Source organism: Malaclemys terrapin, chromosome 2, assembly GCF_027887155.1.
Source record: "Malaclemys terrapin pileata isolate rMalTer1 chromosome 2, rMalTer1.hap1, whole genome shotgun sequence".
NCBI classification, from domain to species: Eukaryota; Metazoa; Chordata; order Testudines; family Emydidae; genus Malaclemys; species Malaclemys terrapin.
In genome coordinates this window covers 52,939,387-52,960,199 of record NC_071506.1, presented here as the reverse complement: position 1 = coordinate 52,960,199, position 20,813 = coordinate 52,939,387, and the positions used below count along the sequence as shown (strand labels likewise).

The window sequence follows — 20,813 nt, the reverse complement described above, 5'->3', positions numbered from 1 at the left end:
GGTGGTTGAGCTCTTTTAAAGGGCTTGTCTGGCCTGTAATTGCTACAGTGACTAGATCTCTGAATATCTTTAATTGATACCAATAAAGCCATTCTTCCTGTAAATGACTTGAATTAGGCAGATCTCCCCTCCCCAAGGCTCCGGCAACTATTTAAAGGGCCAGGGTGGTAGAAGCAGGGGAGCCCCTACCCTGCCCACAGCCAACCCCTGCTGCACCCCCTGCCCACAGCCAGCCCCTGCTGCAGCCCCTGCCCTGCCCGCAGCCAGCCCCGCACCCCTTGCCCTGCCTCTAGCCAGACCCTACCAGGGCCGGCTCCAGGCACCAGCCCACCAAGCTTGTGCTTGGGGCGGCACCTGGAGGGGGGCAGCGTGGTGCTCCGGCTGCCAGGGAGAGCAGAGCCCCGGCTGGGCACTCCGGCCGCCGGGGAGAGCGGAGCCGCAGCGGGCTCTCCGCCCTCCCTCCGACACTCTGACCGCCGGGGAGAGCGGAGCCGCGGCGGGCTCGCCGCTCTCTTCCCGGCACTCCGGCCGCCAGGGAGAGCGGAGCCCCGGCCGGGCTCTCCGCCATCCTCCCGGGGCTCCGGCCGCCAGCGGAGCCGTGGCAGGGTCGCCGCCCCCCCCTCCCCCGGCACTCTGGCTGGTCAGGGAGAGCGGCCTGCGGCCGGGCTCGGTGCCCTCGCCTGCCACGCTGGGGGGCGGCGGGAGGCTTTTTTGCCTGGGGCAGCAAAAAAGCCAGAGCCGGCGCTGGACCCTACTTCCAGTCAGCCCCTGCCCTGCCTCCAGCCAGCAATGTACAATATATAATTTTATGATTTATATAGTAATGGAAAGTAAATAATACATGGAAGAAATTAAAGTTTGTTTTTTTTTTAAAGTCATCCCTGCCAGGGCCCCAGCGAAAATGTTCGAATTGGGCCCTGGACTTCCTAAAGCCAGCCGGCCCTGGCTGGATAGAAGACCACAATGACTTTCCAGTATAGGGGAGAAGAGTCCTGTTTAGCAGGAGGGCAGGTGCTTCTCCCCCTGGATCCGCACTATTGAAACCCAGCTGGCAGGAACCTCCCCCGGCAATCCCCAGCTGCACGGCAGCTCCAGGGCCAGGAGAAGGGAATTCAGGAGGGGAGCGTGCTCGCGGCACGGAACAGCCCATCCAGCAGCACAAGCCGGGGTTGGGGCTCGCAACTGCTAGGCACAGCCGCCAACCCCTGCGAGTCAGCACCCTCCGCGGCCGGCTCCCGGGGCCTTCGCTGCGCGCGCGGCATCGCAGCCCCCCGGGTAGGGGGAGGAGCGAGCCCCACACCCTTCTGTGGGGGCAGAGCCAGCCCGCCGCCCCTCCCCGCGGCGAGCTGCGGAGTGCAGCGATCCGGGGGAGGGAGAAGGAGGAGGAGGATGACTTCATGCAGCCGGAGCGCTGTGAATTTGGGAGCTTCAGCTGGCGCTGGGATGCGGGGAGTGGAGTGACAGCGTGAGGCGCGGACACAGACCCCCCCACTCCCGCACTGAGCTACGGCCGCCCGGGGGGTCCCCAACGCAGCAGCAGTAGCAAGGCGCGGGGGAGGACGATGCACTGAGTCGGTCGCTGGGCAGGTGAGTCGCGTAGCGTGTGTCCGCTGCAGCGGGGCGTCAAGCCGCCGGGAGCTGGGGGACGGAGCCTTTCCGAAAGCAGCGAGCGCGCAAGCCGGGGGAAGCCCGCGGCGTGTGCGTGTGGCTCGCTGGGAGAGGCTCCAGCCGCATGGCCGTGGGGCCCGGCCGGGGAGAGGGTAGCCTGGGAAGGGTGTTCATTTCAGCTCGGATAAGCAGCGGTCCAAGTCGGGGTCCCCCTCCCTGGGTGCGTGACCCGGAGCGTGGGAGGTTCAGCTGAGCCCAGCCGTCCCCGGGACTCTCTGATGCGCGCGGGGAGGCGGCCCCACCGGCTCCCGGCCGAAAGCTCAGCGCGGCTGTGAGGTGTCGGGCCTGGGGGCTTCCTTGGGAGGCGGCCGAAGAAGCCTCCTCACCGCTCCAGAGAAGCTGCCAGGCATCAGCCCCCGGATTCCCTGCAGTGCCTCCAACACTGGGAGCGTTTGGCTGGAGAGACGCAGGCTGGCAAGTGTCTGGAGCTGTGTTTGGTTAATTTGTCACTTCCCTCCAGCAACAGAAAATTCCTCCAACTGAAACATGGATCCTTTTGCGCCAGAATGTGGGATGTTTGATGTCAATTCTCTGCTTCACAGCAGGGCTGCTTCCCTTCAGCTTGTTACAAGCCAAGGGCTCTTGAGTAAACAATGGGGATTATATTTCCCATTTATCGAACAAAGAAATTAAAAGTTGAAAGACCTATTGGATCAGCTAGCCCATGCCTGTCACAGGTGGAGGATTGTTCCCTGTAGCTGTTTTATTTTCTAGTGCTTTCTCTGAGCTACTTTTAAATTTCCCCAGTGATAGGAAACAACATCTTATGGTAGGAAGGTTTGACTGGAAAGGAACCATATTAGATAGAAGTTGGTCTCTTAGTTTAAATCCCTAATTTTGGAAAGCATCCATAACCGAAAGCCAATGTAGTAGAAGTTACAGGAGTAGAAGTAGTGCCTAAAATGGATTCTGATGCTGCTCCCTGTTCTTTTATCTTATGTTTTGATGCAGAGCATCAAGGTAAAATGTCGGATACCACTAACAGTTCCTAGGTTCAGTAGAACAGAAGGCTTGGTGAACCACTGATTGATCGTATATCTTTTGGAAGAGTTGGAAGAGCCAGTTCTCCTCCCATTAGTACAGCCATATTACAGCTTGGCTATTGATGCTGTATCTTGCTTATGGAATACACCCAAGAGTTCATGTTTCATTGATCAGAGAGATTTTTAAGAGTTGAGCCAAAGGAGGAAATCCACCTGTCGTGTGTGTATATATATAATTTGTTCTGTTCTAATACCCCAAACAGGCTTCTATGTACAAGAACTGGTATGCAGAGACAGATCATTAAACGGGGAACTGATTATAGGAGCTACTGATTAGCAACTCTACATGAGTTGAAAGAGAAAATAAAAGATGCTTGTGGGAGGACAAGGAGGGGGCGTGAGTTTATACTGAAAGAAAGAGGTACTACTGAGAAGAGGATAGTAGAAGTTTAAACAGCTGTTTTGAAGAGAAAGGGCCCTGACTTGGCTTGTCTCCTTTTGTGTGTTGGTCAAATGATTGGCACGACTGAGACCTCTAGATGCTACTGTAATTAGATGAAATGCAGATAAGAAATGTAGGAAGTGACTCAGGTTGTTTCCGCTCTTTCTGGGAAGATGTGGCTTAGCACTGTTGTGGAGATTAGAGCAGAAGGCAGAGGAGGTGGATGTCAGTAGAAGCAGGGAGTTATAAGACATCCTAATGTGTTCACTGGTTTGGAAAGATACTAACAAAGAATGATTGGTTAATGACCGTATTAAAGATTAATTCAGCTGACACAATTATTGGCTCTGAAGAACCTCCATTAAACATGACCCATTAATTTTAGTTTCTAAGGTATCCCTTTTGGAACACTCATAATAATAGAGCATTGGTCTGTCTCCATTTCAACCCAATGAAGTTGTATTATTTTTTCAATCAAACTATGGCTTAAAAAGCATTAAAATTCTTGGAAGTCTATTATGACACTTTTACATGGTATTCTGGTTAACAAAGATCATGCTTGATCTTTGCTAATTCCAAAGGTGCACCCGCTGGGATCATATATGCTGGTTTCTCCCATAGTTGTCCCAGAGTGGTAAAGGGAAGTGTGTAGTTAAGCTCATGCTCTTGTCGTGTCAGGCCATGTAGTCCATATTCTAGAGTTCATCTGTCTGCTGAAGAGAACAGGTGATATTTTTCCATTTTATGTTAAATTATATAGTGTCAAATGACATAAGTAATCACTTACGTTGACACAGCATTAGTGCAGTAAATGGAACTATTTGTGTTTTCTAGGAAAGAAAATAATGCTTCTAACCAGTGTTTTAACTAACAGCTATTAAAGCAGGGGTGGTGGAGGTGGGGATCTAGTGAGACTCTAGCATTATTGAGTAACAGACCAAACATGTACATTCACGTCTGTGAGGATGTCGATATTATTAGTTTAGTTTAAATGAAAACTTCAGTTGCTTTTATTTGGGTCCTTGGTGCACCTTGCAGATGCATGCACAGTGTAATTAAATAAAGTGCACAGAGAGGTAATATTTGACTATTAAAAAGAACTCTTATTCACTTGAAACTGCAGAGTTACAATTTCATTTGTGTTAGTGCCCTACGGTTGAATTTAAGCAACTCAGTCAGTCTATTCCATTATCTTAGATTTAAAGAGATTGCAGTGAAAATTGTTTCATGTTTCCAAATGTTGGCTTGAACTGACAGAAGTGCCACATTTCAGAGTAAGCACATAATCTTTCAATTATGCTTTTATTTGTTACTGTCTTTTGAATCTGCTAATTTTCCTAAGCAATCTTCCAATCCTCATGTCATGTTATGTCCTGTCAAAGAAAGGCTTGCGCTAGATATAAATCAGCATTTCTCAAATGCGGTCACATGTGGCCACCAGGGGCTTTTCTTACAGTCACAGCCTCCTGGGGTGGGGGTAGGTGGCAAAATAGTGGCCCCTCCCCGTCCCTGTTGCTCCCGGATGCACCGTCTTGGTGTTGGCTGCTGGAACTGCCCGTGGTGTCTCCAGCCCACCACTGGAGACACCACGGGCACAATGCGGGAGGAGCAGGCAGCCAGTGAATTCCCCACCTTCCCGGGGAAGTGGGGCTCAAGCTTTGAGGTGGTGCGGTGGCAGATTCTGGCCGAGGGGCTTCAGGCTCCAGCTCCAGGCTCTGGTTGTGCGGTGGCAGGCTTCAGGCTCTGGCCACGGGGCTTCAGGCTCCAGCTCCCCGCTGCCTCCCCCACCCACCAACCCCCAATGCCCCTGGCCACGTTGCCTCCTCCGACTCCCCATCTAGGGCTTAATTTGTCCCCATACTTGGCAGGGCTGTGAAAAGCAGGGCTGGCTCCAGGCACCAGCTTCTCAAGCAAGTGCTTGAGGCGGCCGCTCTGGAGAGGGGCGGTGGGTCCAGGTATTCGGCGGCAATTCGGCGGAGGGTCCCTCACTCTGCCTGGGAGTGAAGGACCTCCCGCCGAATTGCCGCCGCAGATCGCGATCACGGCTTTTTTGTTGTTGTTGTTGTTGTTTTGGCTGCTTGGGGCGGCCAAAACCCTGGAGCCGGCCCTGGTGAAAAGTGATACTTGTATGTTAATATCACTTTTCACAACAGACTTACTAGCTAACAATAAATAAATTACAATGATTTGGCTGTGTATAAATATGCATATTTATTTGTTTTTCCTATAACTAAGATCTTTACAAATAGCTGCTTCAACCCCTGCAAACATGTTTTTCAATTATATTAAAATATTTACAATTCACTTTAAAGTATTACTTCGGGATGATACTAACCTTGATTAGTTGCATACTCTAAAGATTGCATTATTGTACTTTCCACACCAAAAAAGTTAGCATAACATTTCTTTGACACCTAATTTTATAAGAAATAGTTGGTATTTGCAAATAAAGAGGGGAGATTTCCCTCTGTGATTCAAATGGCATGTGTCAACTTTCATATCTCCTACTTACACAGAAAGAGGATCTTACTAAAGTCTGTTTTTAGTAATTATTGTCAATCGAAGATCTGTGTGTGCACAGATAAGAGTATCAAAGTTGATTACTGCAGTACAGGTTTGAAAGAATTTTATCCACTGTTAATAAACAGTGATGGGTACATACTTGATATATCTTCATACCCACAGTCAACTAAGTATTTCAAAACATTTTGCACTTCAAAAATTGGATGCTCAGTCCCTGAAACTAACACATAATTAGGCTAGGCAGAATTCATATTTTTGTAATTTTGACAAATATCAATATTTATTTTAAGCATTTTTAAATTTATATCTTTTTAAATGTTTATGGTTTTAGGAAGTTATGTGGTGAGTAAGTAATGGGGGATCAGACAATAATTATTTAACGATGGTAGAAGTTGATATTTCCCTGACCTGCTTACTTGATGCTCCAATAAAGGATATACATTTTAAACAGAATGACAAATTAATCTTAAAATATGGACTGCCCTTGTAATGGATAAACTTTCACATCAAGTACATACACAACAGAAATGACAAAAAGAGGATAGGTATTTAGAAATGTGGTCACCCTTTTCAGCGTACTCAGAGGAAAAGGGTTCCCCAACCAGCAAGCCAGAATCTTAAGTCAGGCTCTTTGAATATTAACCTGATGCTTAGTAAGTAACTTATGATGTAGTATGTTAATGTATTGTTGTAACTTTGCCTTAATAAAAAGTTTTTAAAAAATGTAAATATCTTTAAATCACAGTCTGATAGGTTCTAAAGCAGCAGTTTTCTTACTTTGCCTATCTGTAAATTTAGATGATTATCCTTTGTGTTTGTGCAGGGAAATTGACATTTACTGTTTATGCATAAGCTTGGAAGGATTAGATTTTTAATGTGCAGAGAAACGGACACACAAGGCTAGATCCACAAAGGGAATTTAGGCTCAGTGTTGCAGTGTCTAGGGCTGGTCTACACTACAAAATCAGGTCGCCATAAGTATGTTGCTTAGGGTTGTGAAAAATTTCAGGCGCAATGTAATTAAGCCGACCTAAACCCCACATGTAAACACTGCTAGGTCGACAGAAAAATGTGTCTGTCAACCTAGCTACTGCATCTCAGAGAGGTGGATTTACTACAGTGACTATTTATACACAGTGGAACAGCTTCAAGAGGAGACATTAAGACATACCACAGAGCTTAGTGGTTAGAGCACTCACCAACACTGTGGGAGACCTGGGTTGAAATTCCTGCTCCACATTGGGCAGAGGGGCTGGATTTGTACCTGAAGCTCCCACATCCTGAGTGGATGCTCTAAGAAATATAAGAGGGGTGTCAGAACTCCTCCCCCAGCTATGGTTTCAGTGAGGCCCAATCCAGTAGTCATGCTCTGAGTAGTCCTATAGGATCAGGCCCGCAGGTAAGATAGGCAGGGCAATGCCTAGTTTGAGGATCCCTCTAAGGCTAAGGCATGAGCTAGGCAGAATTTAGGCAGCTGTGCACGTGCCCGCTGGTAGATTTGCAGATTTTAGGTGCTACGGAACTTTATCAGCAGAAATATAGGCACCTATGGCTTTAGGCAGCAACTGAGTAGGGGTTTTGAAGATCTAAATTTTAGATTTAGGTGCCTAGAGTCACAGTTAGGCCCCTAAATCCTTTTGTGGCTCTAACCCAATGTCACATACATTTCTCCCAAATGCAAAATCAAGTTGTAACTTTTTTTAAAACGAGGATTGTTTGTTATGCTGCTGCCACATCTGCTGTGTTTCAGTGCAGGAGCACATGCAGATCAGATCAAACTTCTTTATTTGTCATGTCATAGCATGATTAAAGGAAAAACATCTCCACTAAGGTAACACAATGTAAAAAAGAAAACCTGTATATACAGGAACTTCCTTTATTAAAAAAAACAAAACCAAAAAGCTTACAAAGGAGTTTATATAAAGATATCAGGAACAATAGAGCAATAATTAAACTAATAAATATCTCAGTTAGGGGTGTTTAAATCTAATGTCTTGGCCTCCAGTAATTGCATTCTGCATCCTTAAATTCTTCTTGTGGTTTCAATAAGATACAGTATTCTTCATATATTCCCCTAGATTAATGTAGTTGCTGCATTACGCTACATTTCTGAGGTGGCTAAAATGGTTCCTACATGTCCTTAATCTACTACTTCCTAGGTTGAACTGAGTTTTCTAAAACTGTTCTCCACAACCCCATAATTAAAGACGAAAAATAAATTCCCACTCCACTTTCTGTATGCATTTCAGTTGTCACAGGTATGCTGGTCCTTCCCGTTGTTACTTTCCTTTCAAGTCCTCCCTAAAAGAAATCTTTAGAGATCTTGCCTCTATGATGCTGGCAGACCAGGTGCCTCACTGAACACTTAAAAATGCATTTTGAAATTATTAATATGGGAAAGCACCGAACACCAATTTAACCATAAGTTTCTTTAGTAAGTCCAAAGGCCAACTACTTTATGCAGTTGCTCTAAACATGCCTAAATAATAAGCAATTTACTATATCCAAACAGTAACAAAACATTTATAAGCATTTGATCAAGATACTTACAAACGGGCTAAACCCAGGGATGCTTAGGCTCATATTGGTCAGCTCCAACGATGAACGCTTGAAGAGTTTACTTTTTATACCCTTAGGGGGTATGACCAAATGATGTCGCTGCCAGTTACAGACTTTAGCTAAAAACCTACTTGGAGACAGTTCACCCTTATTTCCAGTCTTAATCCAGATAAGATTTAGAATTTCCTTTCTTCCCCTCCTTCTTGCTGCCTAACAGTTTTCCTGTTGCACCTGGGTTCACACAGGCTTTAACGCTGGTGTGCAGAGGTTGGGGAAGGGCCATGTTGGCTTATATTAAGACAGATTCTGTTAGATTTAAAACCATCTGCAGTCACCCTGTTGGTCAGAGGCCACCTTTTTAGAAATTTCCCCTTATCTCATTAGTTATTCTTTGAACCAGACAGCCTCCCTTCTTCATTCCTTTTGGCCTTAAAACTCATTATTTCCAAGGCCTTCCTTCTACTTGCTAGTCAAAGCCTTTCTTTACAACACATATATATATTTCCTTAACCAAAGTTAAGATAACTATAATTCTTCAATTTTATACTTATCCAACAGCTGGAAACCAGTCTTGCTCAACTGTATGTTAGCACTATCAAAATAGATATTAGATGTTAAGCTGATAAAAATGTGTTTAGACTTTATAGAATGCTTATATAGTGCTGCATGTACTGATCTCTCTTACAACCTCTATAGCCCGTGGTGCAAATTTATGTTGGCATTGTAAACCTCTGTGGTTGTGTAACTCCCCAAACAGGAAAAGAAGCATTTAATTAAGGGAAAGGACTTGTCCTATGTACAAGATGGCCCATGGAAGGTAAATAAAGTATTGCATAGCATCAAAGCAGAGAGACCCTGTTGATGCATTCCTAATTCCCTTCAGGAAGGAGAGATCTATGCATGAATTCATCCCATCAGTTTGGACTCTGGAGTGGAGGGGATAAAAATCCCTGACAAGGAGAAACGGAATCTCTCTAATGCTGTTTGGACTCTTGAGGGGCAAAGATTCCTAAACATAAGCAAAGAGATCCCCATGCTGCTTGGCATGGGTTAGCCCTGAAAGACATTTTGAACTGACAGGTTTCTACAACTCTATTACCTGTTGGATTACAGACTGAAACTCATTTGCGTATATATGCTCACCTGTTTTAATCTGTAAATAATTCTCATTTCTTTTTCCTAGTTAATAAACCTTTAGTTTATTACAGGATTGGCTACAAGCATTATCTTTTGTGCGAGATCTAAGGTGCAAATTGACCTGGGATAAGTGTCAGGTCTCTTGGGACTGGGAGCAACCTGAATATTTTGTGATCTTTGGTGTAAGTGACCATTTATCACTAAATCCAGCTTGCTTGGATGGCAAGATAGACTAGAGTCAGTGCTTAATTTGTGCCAGAGCTTGCCAGGACTGAGCCCTGGCACCTCTAGTCTTGATAGCCCTGCCGCCTCTGGGCTTGCTGCATCAGTTATGAATGTAAAAATTTTGCTTGTGGCCTGGCACCTCTTTTATTACAAATTAAACACTGACTGAAGTGCCTAAGGGGACTGTCTGTGACTCCATGGTAAGACTGTCAGAGAGTGCTCCAGGATTTCCCCAACCCAGTAACAAATGTGAAATCTAATTATAGAATATACCACCAGTTTGGGGTGTCTGTCCTGCTTTTCGACAGTCTGCCAGAAGGTTGGCACACATGGTCATGAACCACTCCAGACATTGTGATAGCATCTCTGGTTTTGCAGGGTTTGCTAAATCTGGATTTGCTAAATCTTCACTATTTCCGTGGAGTGCTTTAAACTAAGTAGCAGGTTCTAAACAAAACTATGGGAGGTGAGATGAAATTGCATCTCAAGTTGTAAGCAAGCATGCCCTCTTTGACTGTCTGAACCTTAATGGCTCTTTCCTGTTGGCCTATTCTAAAAGATTCCTGACTGCATCTATCTAAGTTACCGTGGCAACCCCTAGATATCCTGTAGAATGTCTCAAAGCTACAGTTCCTCATATGGTTATACATACTCTTTTTTTTTATTTTATATTTATTTTAAACAGGTGCTTATCTATTTAGTATATCCTTACAGGAATCACCATCTTAAACTTAAGGTGAGCACATAACTATTGGGAAAAGAGCTCACCACATGCTGTTTTAAAATCACACAAATGCTTGTTAACTCTCCTCCCTCACACTCCTCCTTCCTTCTTCTTTGATTCTCTTTATAGCACTTGTTAAAGCTCATTTGAACTATCATGTATCATATTGGTCAGAGCTTCCAAGAAAGGATATTCTTACCTTAGATGAATGCTACAGAGATAAAGCCTTAAGTACGGCCCAGGTTCAAGAACTCCATTTACCTGTTGGTCATTTTGAAGAAACTTCTTAGGCAAATCTTGGCTTTTCTAGGCCCTGATCCTGCAATGAGTTCCATATGGAAATTGAAGTCAGTGGAGCTCCCTGTGGCTGTAAGAGAACTGCCCATCTGAATTCACTGCAAAATCAGGGCCATATTGTTTTATTTCTTAAAAAAATTATGATGCAGCATGGCTGACAGTGGAAGATTACTGCTTTGTGTTCGTGGCAAAGTTGATACTAAGCTTTCATAAAGCTGCATCTTGCAAATGTATGAAAGCACCAAATATGACCATATATGGCCTGGGTGACCAAGCGGAAAGTTCTGTCTGAAATCTTTTCATATTTCATATCTCTTCAGATGTAGTACAATTAGTGGATGATGGCATTCTTACCAAGTTGAGTTAGTGTTTGTGCGCTGAAATGTGGTGAGAGGAAATACAAAATGGGCAAGATTGGTTAATTCATCGATTCCAAGGCCAGAAGGGGACTCTGTGATCATCTGATCTCCTGTCTAACACATGTCATAGAACTATTTATGAAGTAATTATTAGCACATATCTTTTAGAGAAACATCCAATCTTAATTTTAAAATGTCTGGTGATGGAGAATCCACCACAACCCTTGGTAATTGGTTCCAATAATTAATTAAATAACTGTTAAAAATGTACACCTTAGTTCCAGCCTGAATTTGTTTAGCTTCAGCCTCCTGCCATTGGATCATATTACACCTTTCTCTGCTAGACTGAAGAACCCATTATCAAATATTTGTTTCCACATGTAGGTATTTATAGACTGTAACCAAGTCACCCCTTAACCTTCTCTTTGTTAAGCTACGTAGACTGAGCTCCTTGAGTCTATCACTCCATGTGAGAAATGGAGCATGTGAAAATGTCAGACTCTTAAGGGGCTGATTTAGCGTGTAACACTAAAAAGAAAATATCAGAGGGGTAGCCGTGTTAGTCTGAATCTGCAAAAAGCAACAGAGGGTCCTGTGGCATCTTTAGGACTAACAGAAGTATAGGGAGCATAAGCTTTCGTGGGTAAGAACCTCACTTTTACCCACAAAAGCTTATGCTCCCTATACTTCTGTTAGTCTTAAAGGTGCCACAGGACCCTCTTTTGCTTTTTACTAAAAATAAAGCATCACATCTAAATATAGAATACTGAATTTTAAATAACCTTTATTTGTAAAGCTTTGTGGAGCCAAAGTCTGACATGAGATGTGCATGGATAATATGTGATCTGAGGAGGCAGCATGGCTTGAGAAATGGGCGTGATTTCTATAAAAATAGAGATGGCTTGCATTGGAAGCATAAGGGCACCACAGTTCATCACCTAGGTAGGTTAATTGTATATTGTAACACAATAGTGCCCAAACTTTTCCTGTTGCACCCCCACTCTTACCAGTAATGGAATCTGTCTGCACCACCCCTCCATTACTGCACAGTTGGTTCAGCAGAGGATTGTGAGCTGTGGGTGGAGCTAGGGCTGGGGGCGGAGCTGGGGCCGGGAGCTGGACCGGATAGCGCTCCCTCCCCACCCCCCTGTGGGGGCTGGCCCGGCCCTGCTGCGCCCTCCGAACTTTTCTCTGTGCCCCCCTGCTGTAACATTTCAATCACTTTATATAATAAGTATTGTGTAGGTTAAGAATTAAACTACTAAAACCAAAACCTCAAACCTCACTCCAAGCAAAGGGTTTTTTTTTTTGCTTGTTTGTTTGTTTTTTTAAACCTCAAATCGGAAGAGGTTTCAGAGACTTGATGAGGCCCATTAGAGACCGCACTGTTGGTATTGATTTTACATGCACGGTGGTGTGGTGATGGGGAGCAGTATAACAACATAAGGTAAAAGAGATAGGAGCCACAGGATGCTGGTATTATCTAAGAGTAAATGGTGATGTGTGTAAGAAATATGAAACTTCCTAGCACACAGGTCTCATGGCTGTACTAAGTGTTGTGGTACCAGAGCATACTCAGAGGCAATGCCGTGGTTCAGCTGGCATGGTGAAACACAGTAAGGCAAAAACTGACAATTGGAGACTAGGATATGCATATTCTCCATCAGAAATGCTGCACGCCCTGTCATCTCCATATCAAGCCACTATATGCATGAGAAATATGAATGCCCAGAAGTACTGATACATTTACTTGGTAGATATGTACCAGCAGCAAACAGTGGAACCCCAAATATCATTATGTAACAGAGAATGTACATGTGATATCCGCCCCGCCTGTGCTACAGACACTCAGTACGCAAAGACTGCCAAACAGGCTAATTAGGTCTTATACAGATGACTCTCCACATGTCATAAGCCTCCAGTATTGGAAATCTGATTACACGGGTACAGGATACGAGAGTGGGGATTAACAGAGATGTTCTATACCATGCCATGCAATAACTGATTGATTGCCACTCTGTGCCTCGGAGGTGGATGCATTTCGGTTGTACTCTGTATGTGTATTTATGTAATTACTTTTAAAGACTGCAGATCAAGGACACACATTTCTGTTAGCTTCCAGTTTACAGATTTGGGGAATTTAATATTTATATAACACCTTTCATCTTGGAAGATCTGAGAACAATTTCCAGCACTTTGTTTAATGCACGGCATTTTTCGTATCTGGGTTAAAAGGTACTATGTAAATATATTCCCACAGTTGTACAGTCAGTAGCACAAATGACTGTCCTTTGATCTGTAGCCCTAATCTCAAGTGGAAGATACAGGTTTCTAAATATGCTACAGCACATTGACCCACGCTATTCAGAAATGTTTCTCGTCCATGACTGCTGTGCCTCATAAAGCCTACACTTTAAGGCCATTCATTTATTGTCGAATGCAGCTGTCTGCCTCTGATGCTAGATTCCAGTGGGGAGCATGCTATACGTGTGCCCTGTCCTGACTAGTAATTCATTTCCAGATTAAGTCTGAAGTGTTAGCTCTAAATGGGTCCCTCTCTGCCTGTTTTACAGGCTGTCTCGTTCCTTTTGTGATTCCACAGCACTTATGCTCAGCCAAGATGCCTGAGATAATGGTACCAGGTTTAACAAGAGATGCAGCTGATAGCAGGTTGTTCTCATTGGCTTTAGAATTTATTTCCCCTGTGCTCACTTGGTCTGCCAGAGCCTGACTTTGATGATCCTGCTGAAAGATCCATTTATTTTCCCAGGCTTTTCTGGAGGGAGGTATTAAGCAGGGGTCTCAAGTGGGTAGCCAGGAGAGTCTTTTGCTGGCAATAAGCCATTTTATAAATCAGGTTCTTTTAAATTAGTGTTTCAAAATTGTATACATTTGCTTACGGAGAATTGATTAGCGTACCTGAAACAAATCTAAAATAAATGTCTGGTAATTTATGGAAAAAACTTAAACTCAGCATGGAAGCTACTTAAGTGTACTATAACTGAATCACAGAAGATGAAAAGGAAGGCATAAATAAAACCATTCTTGGCAAGACTTTATTCAAGTCAGAGAGGTGACATTCAAATAGTTAAAAGTAAGCCAACAGAAAAGGACATTGACTATGGATGCTCAAATGCAAGATGGAAATTAGGAAGGCTAAGAGGGAAATGGAATAGTAAACTACTGAAGACATAAAATGAGAGGGCTTTAATGTCAGTAGGAACACACAAAATTGCAAGAGTTGGTAACACTGGATGAAACCCACTTCCCCATCCATCAGGCACCAAAGGCTAGAGGCACTCAAGCACCAAGGCAGGCACTGATGCAAACGGCTGCAGAAACACTACAGAAGTGCAGAGGCACCCAAGGGAAAAGCCTTAAAAATTCAACAACATATGAGAGGCAGAGTAATACCAGGAAAAAAAGGGACCTGACAAGGTATAGTTGGGATCCAATGGAGAGCTGGAGTAATGGCCCATGAAGTGCAGTCTCCTGCAGAGCTCTTTTGTTGACTGTAATCAAAAAGCAACTGACATGTAGAGGGCAGCATTTTTACTTTGCAGGGATGGTGCATGGCAACCAGTAGGTTTACATCCTACCTTTCTACCACTGTCCTGAAGGGTCCAAATCAACCAAATCCCCCCAAACAAAACAAAAACACCTCACCCTTAAGAGCTCACACTAAGAAGCTAAGACTCAGGAATGAGAATCCTTTATTTTCTAATAATATCCTCTCCAGGTTCTGCAGGCCACATGGTACCCTAAATGACATCTGCAGTATTGCCATCCCCAAGCATTCAAAAGTCAGGATCACTCAAAACTACAAAATTGCTTTAAAAAAAATTTCACGTTTTTTAAGTAAATATGTTTTCAGTTTTTGTCTTGCTTTTGAGTTCTTAGGGTACACCCTCTCATTTTCAAGGTTTTCTGTGCAGCCGCACTGGCTACAAATTTACCTTTCCTTTTGAAAAAGCGAGATTTTTAGTAATCACATGATTCCAGGACATGGGACTTAAAGAAAAAACACTAAATGTCATAAGAACCATGGTAAAAATCGCAGGAGGTAGCAACACTGGTTCCATCTCATGAGATGTTTCTGTCATCGTGTATCTCTAGTGGAAGGATAATGTGACTGCTGACATGCAATCTAGGAAATGTGATAGATTCTCACAAGTGGCCACTGGATTAGGGGATGGCAGACCAGATCTTATTTCCTCCAGCAATGCATCACTTTGCCATTCACCTGAACAATAAGCCTGCTCGTGACACTGGGAAATGATTTTGTTAGCAAGGGACATTATCTCTGCCCACTGGGGAGGGACCTTCTCTACCAATCGCACTGGTAGCAAAAGTCTGGAGACACAAAGGTTTTTGAGCCTAACAGCCTCACAGTGGCCAGGACAGATGTGTTGGTTCTTCACTGTATTGCACGCAACCAAAGCAGGTTCCATGGTGCTAAGACACTGGCTTCAGACTGTTGCTGAAAACCAGGGTACATCGCTCTATCCCAACTGAGGAGTCCTTGTGGGCCATTTTACACAACCCCATGCTCTGAGTAACCCTAAACCTCAAACTGCCAGAAGCTGGAACTGGACAACAGGGGATAGGTCACTTGATAATTGCCCTGTTCTGTAAGCATTTGGTACCGGCCACTGTTAGGATACTGGGCTAGATGGACCATTGGTCTGACCCAGTTTGGCCATTCTTATGTCTGTCTTGCCTCCCACAAAAAAAATGCCGCTTTATCTGTCCGGGTCAAATTAGAAAACTAGCGTCTTCCAAGTACATCTGTCAGCTGTTTGAGCAAATTAGGCAAAGATTTCTGCAGCCTCTTGTCATCATCAGCTTTATGTGGGGCTTCTGTAAACCCCACATTAATATGGATCTGACAAAACTGCCGAAAACTCATTTTGAACCACTCATTTCCTGTCTGCAGTGACTTCACAGCGAGTGAGCTTTAGAGACTGATTCACTTTATACCAAGCTTTTCAAGGATAAGTTAGCTCTAAGAACTTCTCTGAGATTGATTTTTTTGAAGGTGGGATCAGAATTCAGCTTTCACGACCCTATTTACGGCTCCTTGGTGGGACACTTTTTGAATGTTTACAGTGTCTTCAGATATACACACCAAAAGCACCACTTTTTTACCTACTTCTTGTTTATTACTGATTAAAGTTGTTGAAATAGCAAAACTGTGTAGTTCCATGCATCTTTGTTTGGCTTGTCATATGACTTACCACTTTCCTCACCTTACTTAAACCCTTTACACCTTATTAAATGCCTGTGATTATATTTTTGTGCCTTGGTTCTTCCAACTATTCCAGCTTTCTGTGTGGGACAATAACAACTTTGTTTCGTCTTTTTATACTGCCTGCACTGAACTTCAGTACAAATTTGTCTATTCTGAGTTCAAAGTATTTACCAAATTCTTTGTCAGAGACCCCATGTTAGTATAATGATCTTTCAACATTTGTCCATATGTTACCTGAAATTCAAGGGATGATTAAAGTTGCACTACCTACCCAATTTTTCTGAAGACTAGAATTTCACTATTCTGAAATCTGTCTAGGAACAGAACAGCTCAATCTGGGTGCTGTGTCTGGTAGTGTGAAGAGATAATACACACTTAAATAGGATGCAGTCAGAGAATGATTACTGTCTCTTTTTATTTATTAAATCTCAAATCATAGCGCATGAGACACACACAATGAAAGTGGAACAAACAACAATTATAATTTGAAGTTTTAAAAAAGGTTCTGGAAAAAAAAACCGCTTTCCACAATTAGAAGGTGTAGATACCCATTTTGTTAAAAATTATGGGTAAACTGCTATTCTTTGATGTCATGGCGCATTTAGCATCTCTGGCTCAGACTTCTCCACCCCTTTTTTCCCCATAGGACTGAGAAGAAAGTCAGGTCCACACCATGTGTAGGGGGGGTGCATGTGCGTGTGTGCTACATATTCACATCTATGGCCTATCTTCTTGATTCCTTTCAAAACTATGTTAAACTAAATAGCAAAGGCTTTGCAATGTCCTATAAAGAGGATCCCAATGGGAAAACATGGGTTTTATTTAGCTTCCTCCCACTGAAGCAGTTGTTGTCTTTTCTTCTAATTTCTTCTCCTATCTTGATGGAATTTCTGCACCGTTTTTTACAACCTGAACATCTTTTTGTTTTGTTTTAATTTGGATCATTGTTCATTTTGTGTGTCTTTATGTAGGAAGGCTTCAATTAAATACATAAAAATAGGCTCACAGACCGATATGCACTTAGCCTTAAAACGTACACATGGCATCTCCTAATCTTATTTACATTGGCACACATCACCCTGTATCTCAAGATCGACTCAGGTTATGGACTCTGTGTGTGCATCAAGGTGTACAGCCATGTCTCTCAATCTCTTAAGGCCAAAGTTTTCTTTGTGAGATTCACAGTTAAATATGCAAGCTCCTCCCCAAAACATGAGTATGTGGGTAGAGGCTAATGAGAACTTAGATCCTGGACTTTATGCATTGAAGGTAATTGAAGGTGATGTCTTGAGAGACAGCCAAAAGCCTTGGGGTGGCTTATTTCATGTGAGACCAATATCTGTTATACTTTGTGGCCTTAATTTATCAAATATTAGTGATCACTAAAATATGAGGCCTTGCTTTTTTGGCTCAAAGCAATTTGTTAAAAACTTGTCCAATCAAAAACAATAAATCTGATTCTGGTCTTCTACAACAGAATATATCCAAAGATAACTACATTAACTTCAGTGTAGTTACATGAATATAAAACTAGTATGAGATCAAAATCAATACCAGTTTGTAGTCAAATGAATAATGTGCAGGCAGTCCTTGGACTTACAACACAATTGGTTCCTGAAAATTGCATTGTAAGTCAAAACGCCGTAACTCGGAACCGCAATCCACTCCATTGCAGGATCTAGCATCATAAAGTCGAAACCAATTGTCATAAGTCAAATCAGGGTGTCAATTCAGAAACGTTGTAAATGCCACTAGTCATAAGTGGAACGTCATAAAGTCGAGGACTGCCTGTATTTTTTTTAAAAAACCTAAATAGATACCTCACAAGTATCCCAGTGGAAGATGCGAGGTTTTACTCTGTGCCTAGAGGGCCAGCAAACTCTGACTTTCAGATTAGCGGAGATAGCAAATTGTAGAGTCAGGCGGTCTTCTTTGGGATATCCATGAAAACAGGATGCATGCTCAAATCTAAGGACTTATAGCAGATGCTACATTGCTGAACTGGGCATCTGGATTGGCAGGCTAAGTAGAGAGGCAGTCCATCAGATAATTAGAACCTTAACCATATATATGTATGTGTGCACAGTTTAATCACTGCACTGCAGTAATCCAAGTAATATAGAAGAGAGACCAATTTTGGGACATCTGTTAAGAATGCCCAATGATAGGCTACTTAAGCATTTCTTTGGCAACCGCACAGCAAGAGACAGAAAGGCTGATCTAGAGGCACACTCAATAGCCCAGTAATGGCTGAAGTGGCATTATTGCATTTGAATATAAAAGACCTGGAAAAACAAGCCCAGAATAGGGATGGTTAGTTCTGTTTGACTTCTGCCTTTTGCACCTGGTGGTGTCGGAAGAATGATGACAAACTAACTATGGCTAAATTTTTGAATTGCCCCAGCACACAAATGAGAGTCTGGTTCAATCTTAACCCCTGCTATGATCTCTCAGACAAGGCAAGCACAACAAAATCTGGTCTTGGAAGTTCTGTGCAAACAACATAATCACCTTCCTGAGCTGCTCTCATGTTGCATGGAGTACCTGTCCAGAGCAAGCCTAGCTAAAGCAGAGCCAGATGGACTTGCTGAGTTATCCTACCAGGACTCCAATAGATAGACAAAATTGAAGGCTGTATCTATGACTCAGTGTAGATGATGATAACCTCACTTGCCACTAACCATTGGTTAAACAGCATAAACTGAAGAGTAGTGTCCCTATCAGCCAATGTCCTTTGCATTGACAATGTTTCTAAAAGACTCTGTATCTTACATCTGAGTATGAAATATTATTGTCCAATTTCCCATCCCTAACTTTAAGACAAATACAGTGTCCCTTTCCCAATACAAAAGGCAAACCGCAAAAGCCCCGCAGAAGGTGAAGGCACCATTAAGAACCTTGCATCCTCAAGGACACCTACACTAGAAATAAAATACTGGAAAACAATAATCTCCTCTTCAGCCTTTAAAACCTGGCCATGGTAAGGATGCTTGCTTTTAAGGCTGCCCCCATTTCCCCACTCCAATGGATAGTGTGAGCCGACGTCAGGGAGCAACCTCTGCTTGACAGTATCAGTAAGTTCCCTTATTTGCGATGTTCTGATGTTATACCTAGCTATAACAATAATGGATACATTTCAAAACCTAACCCACTTACAAGATATCAGTAAGTGAAGGCTCCATGCCATGCTTATATCGAAAGTTAGACTGATCCATATACCAGAGGAATCTAGATATAACTAGTGTCTGTTCATCACCTATCGTCCCATCCCTCCCCCATCCTACCCCCAAAATAAAATACCCCGCAGATTTGAGAGAGAGAGAGAGAAAGTTAATGTCAATAGATGGCTTCTTGAGCAAGAGTCTTCTACCCAGTTGTTTTAGGGCAATAGGCAGCTAGCTTTTCTGAAGGCTGAGAAGTCTCTTCAGTACTGGTCCCAAGCTTTGTACGCTGTCTTGTCCATGAGAACAGGTATAAATGTCTGTTTCACTTAAATTTATTTGGCTTATGCCCAATTAAATTTGTTAGTCTCTAAAGTGCCACAAGGACTCTTCCGTGTTTTTGTTGATACAGACTAACACAACTACCACTCTGAAAAATGTTTCACTTAAGACCATCAATGAGAACCAGAAGAGAGGGTATGTTTGCCCACACTCTTCTGCTTTCACACTATGTCCCCAATGCTACATTACCATGCAATTGCTTTATATTAAGAAGAACTTTTTGAAATAGGTGTGACTTTCATTCTGATCTTGATGTGTTCTATACACAAGAACTCTTTCACTAAACTGAAGTTGTTTTTAGTCTTACAGCAAATGCTATCAAATTACCATGCAAAGTGTTTCTGTGTGGCTTTCTCATGAGGAAATCAATCCAGGATTATAACAACTAGCTCCTATTGTTAATAAACATTTATCCTCTTAACTATAAATTACATTAAATATATATAATTTTTAAAGACTTTTCTTGTTCCTAGGAAATGCAAGATGTCTCTAGTTCAGGATTCTTGTAACAGACTGGTGTTTTTTGTTAAAGGGAAAAGATGCATTACAGAGTTGGATGAAATGTTATGATGAGAAACACTTCTTTTGATGTATAGACTGAATTATATTTAAAAATTACATTTTACTTTCAAATATATTTTATCAGGCTTTTGCAGCATTGGTTGAAAACTCTTTGGGGCAAGGATCATCTTTGTACTGTGCCTAGCATGGTGGTGTCCTGGTCCATGATTGGTATTCCTGTGTGCTCTGACGATACAAATAAATAATAAATACACAAGACCAATAGGTGTTAAGAAGGATAAGCATGAAATATAATCAGAAGTTTAGTAGAGAATGGCATTTCTGAACCAATTGCAGTAGTGATCAGGAGTTTGAGGGGGATCGTATGCTACCCTGGCTGCATGGAAACTCAATGTAAAAATGGAAAATAATTTCCAACCTGTTCTTCTAATATTTATTTAACAGTCAGACTTTAACAGTTTTCCCTCTGGTTTGAGTAAATCAGGTGATTAGTTTCTCAATGGTGTCAGTCATGTTGGGGTTTGTTTTTTATGTGGCTCCGAAAAGCTAACCATAACAGAAAAATGTTACCATAAAAAATGTTCAGAACAAGTTCTTGTGCTGTGGTGGGTTTTTTGTTT

At 42.8% G+C, this 20,813-nt stretch overlaps 1 protein-coding gene across 1 annotated transcript in view; it reads left to right on the top strand.

Moving 5' to 3' along the window:
• Positions 1-1,202: 1,202 nt before the first annotated feature.
• Positions 1,203-20,813, top strand: part of PKIA (cAMP-dependent protein kinase inhibitor alpha) — a 59,920-nt gene continuing 40,309 nt past the window's right edge. The window contains exon 1 of the mRNA XM_054020138.1: positions 1,203-1,587. The gene's annotated coding sequence lies outside the window, so the exon portion shown is untranslated. The remainder of the gene's footprint in view (positions 1,588-20,813) is intronic.